Source organism: Hyaena hyaena, unplaced genomic scaffold, assembly GCF_003009895.1.
Source record: "Hyaena hyaena isolate Hyena2069 unplaced genomic scaffold, ASM300989v1 scaffold_5, whole genome shotgun sequence".
Lineage (NCBI taxonomy): Eukaryota > Metazoa > Chordata > Mammalia > Carnivora > Hyaenidae > Hyaena > Hyaena hyaena.
Window position 1 is genome coordinate 3410697 of NW_024080637.1, and position 3807 is coordinate 3414503.

At 42.4% G+C, this 3807-nt stretch overlaps 1 pseudogene; it reads left to right on the forward strand.

Moving 5' to 3' along the window:
* The first annotated feature begins 2343 nt into the window (after positions 1 to 2343).
* LOC120235659 lies at positions 2344 to 3491 on the forward strand (annotated as a pseudogene).
* Positions 3492 to 3807: the final 316 nt, after the last annotated feature.

Consider the following 3807-nt stretch of genomic DNA (forward strand, 5'->3'; position numbering starts at 1 on the left):
CCCTGCTGACAAGGTGACTTTCAAACAGAGACCTGAAGGAAATGAAGGAGCAAGCCTGCAGTATCTGGGAGAAGAACACTGAAGGCAGAGGAAATCACAAGTGGGAAAGCTTTGAAGTTCAGCTACACTTAACATGTGTGAGGAGGAGGAGGTGGAGACCAGTATGAGTAGAAGTAAGCTGAGCTGGAATCAGAGTGGTGAAATAGCAAGTGAGAAGTAGAACCAAAGTAGACTTTGGTTTTTCACTATGGGATAAGTAGCCAGAGGAAGGCAGAGGCATGAAACCATGTTTTGTTTTGTTTTGTTCTTGGGTTTTTTGTTTGTTTTTCTGCCTTATCTCATAAAATGATGATGATAAAGGGGTAAGAGTGGACACAAATTATTGTTGCAAAAATTCAGGCAAGAGATGATGGGAGTGATGTTGGAGGTGGTCACAAGTGGATGGGCTAGAGTTTGAAGGTGGAGGTAATCACATTTGGAAGTTTTCACCCCATAGACGATATGTACGGATGATAAAACTGGCTGAGACCACTTCTGGAGGAAGTCTTGGTAGCGAAGGGAAAGTATTTATGGATGGAAGCCTGTGCAACTCTGACCTTGAAGGCTGAGGAGACAGGAGGAATCAACAAGTGAGAACAAGAAGTAGCCAGGGAGGAAAGAAACACTAAGGGAGAGGAGAATCCCAGAAATCAGGTAAAGAATGTGCTTCGTGGAGGAGGGTGACCAGCTGTGCTGCATGATGCTAACAGTCAGTAAAGACTGAGAACACAGTGGTGGGTTTGCAAAATGGAGGTCACTGGTGACCTTGACGAAAGCTGCTCCTGACTAGAGTAGGTTTAAGAGAAAATTGAGTAACCCCTGGATATGCTTTCACTTGAGACTTTCATCTGAGTGAAAATCAAATCTTCTTTCACACTCCTCAGAGGCCCGAGTGTTGTCCTGACAAAACCAAGGCTCAAAGGCCCAGGGCTTTAGAAACAGCAAATAAGAAAGTGAAACCTTTGAACTTGGAAATAGTATTAAAGTTGTCATCTAGGGCTTGAAATGTTGGAGTCACAAATCTTGCTCCAGGAAACAGAATGGACCAGTTGTTGGATTTATTCTTGTCCTCTGTCTAAAACTACAGCTAAGGAATCTCACTTATATATTTACCCAGTGACTTTGTCCCCACATCCTCCCTTGGCAACAAAATGTAGTGTCCTCTGGAGTTTGGACTCCCTGGAAAAAAAGTGATTGCTTGTCTCTTTCTCTCCATCTCTCTTTCTCTTTCTTTCTGATGCAGATTTCTTCTTCATAATTCATACTTGGTGTAGCATCCTCTAAATGCCTGGTGTGGGTGGTGTGAGTGTTGAGCCTACACATGGGGAAGTGAATTCCCTACTCTTTCACTGATTTGTTGTGCAGTAATAATTATACCATTACATCCTTGTGTGCCTCAGCATCTGCATTTAGTTTGGCAGGATAACTTCCGAATTCCTTAAATCTTACATTCTCTGATTCATTCTAAAATTCACTTTTGTTTTCCAAGTTGTTAATTTATCTCAGCCTTTCCTTCTTTATATTAATCATACCTCCCCTTTGCAAGAGGAATAGAGACATTTTTCCAACCAATCATCTTTATGAATCTTCTATTTGTTTGGATACCTATAAATTGTGGAGAACAGCATTCAATCTTGATGTCTCAAAAACTCAAGACTGGGAAAAAGAATGGCACCTGAGCCCTGGGGTCCTGGCCCATCGGTTGTTTGCTTTGACTCTTAGTGGTCGTGTTAGTGAATTCCCAGCCACCATTGGCTGGCTTTGGGTACTTGGTCAAGGTAAATAACCTCTCCGTGCTTCGCCTTTTCTTTTCTTTTTCTTTTTTTTTTTTAAATATTTTTATTTATTTCTAGGAGAGAGAGAGACAGCGTGAGCAGGGGAGGGTCAGAGAGAGAGGGAGTCACAGACTCTGAAACAGGCTCCAGGCTCTGAGCTGGCAGTCAGCACAGAGCCCGACGCGGGGCTCGAACCCACGAACTGCGAGATCATGACCTAAGTGAAAGTCGGACGCTTAACCGACTAAGCCACCCAGGCGCCCCCGTGCTTCGCCTTTTCAACTGAAAAAGGAACATCACTATCACATGTGTTGAGAAGACATATGTGATAGTCCTTGGGACTTACCTGATAGTAGCAACCATTAGTTACCTATCTACTTTCCTGATAGATAACTGCCGACTGTAGCTCTCTGGCAACATCTACTCAAGTCGGAGTTTGCTATCCAAAAATAGCAAGAGAGGTTCTCTCAACTCGGGACGCGATGGAAAATACAAAGAAGTTAAATGGAAATCAGACTCACGATCAAGAATGAAAGTCTTCCTTAAGCATTATTTGTATGTATCTCTGGAAATAAACCACTGTACCCAGTAGTCTGTGACAGCAGTGGTGCCATCATTTTAAGGCCTCCTATCATCAATGAAAATCACTCCAAATTAATAGTAAATATTAGAAACGTATTCCTTGAATGCACAGGAACTGACTTCACTAAGGCAAAAATAGTTCTTGATGTCATTGTCACCATGTTTGGTGAATATCATGAGAGTTTACAACTGGGTCAGCTGAGACGGTTTTTCCGAATGGAAAATCGTATACCTTTCTAGAACTGTCTTAACAAAAGGAGATGATACTATCTGGTCTAATTAACAAATAAGTTGGAATCAGAGCAACTCCAGAAAACCTTGCCAAGCTTCTGACTGGGATAGATATAAAGTCAGAAGTCATAGGTTATGGGAATTGGATTGAGATTGAAATCTCTCCGACCAGAGCTGACATTATCCATGCATATGGCATTATAAAAGATGCAGCTATTGCTTACGGATATAAAAACGTTCAGGTGGCTCTCCCAGAAACAAACACTGTAACTAATCAGTTTCCTCTTAACAAGCTCAGAGGACTCCTAAGACATGACAGGGTAGCTGCTGGATTCACTGAAGCACTCAGCTTTCCTCTGTGCCCCCAAGGAGGTATTGCTGATAAACTTGGTTTGGACATCTCTGCAACAAAGGCCGTTCATATAAGTGATTCTAAAGCCATTTAATTTCAGATGGTACACATTACCCTTCTTCCTGGACTCCTAAAGACCATGGCCATAAATTATAAGATGCCCTCTAAAAAATTCTCTGACACTGTAGTAAAAAATTCTAGCAGAGACATAGATGAATGAAACTGTAGGCATCTCTGTGCTATTTATTACAGTAAGAATCCTGGGTTTGAGATAATCTGTGGGCTTCTGGACAGAATTATACAGCTGCTTAATGTTCCTCCTGGTGAAAAGAAAGAGGGATATGTGATCACAGCATCAGAAGGCCCTTCCTTCTGCGTCATGCATTGAGATGCTTTCCAGGGGTCAAGCTTCAGGAGGCTTAGGGTCAGTCCTTCATCCTGATATCATCACCAAATTTGAACTAACTTTGTCTTGCTTCTCCCTGGAAATCAGTATCAGGCCCTTTTTGTGAAGAAGGGCCTCTGCTGTGTGATTCTCTCCATGAGGGTCCCCTTCTCCTCCCTTGATGTCCCTTACTTGTCCCCACAGGGAACATCCATTTGTGCTTTAATGTTTAAGTGGAAAGCAGTGAAAAAAAAAGAATGAAAACTCTCCTAAAATTGTCTACAAGTCTGCATACTGTACAGTGGATTTTGAAATTAGCTGCAAGTTTGCCCTCACTTTGGCCATATGATCAGGAGAACCATTTCTGTTCTAGTGGGTCTACATCTCTCCTCCAGATTCTGCTGGTTGCCTTCCCCTTTGTCCCATGCTGTTTCATTCCAGTG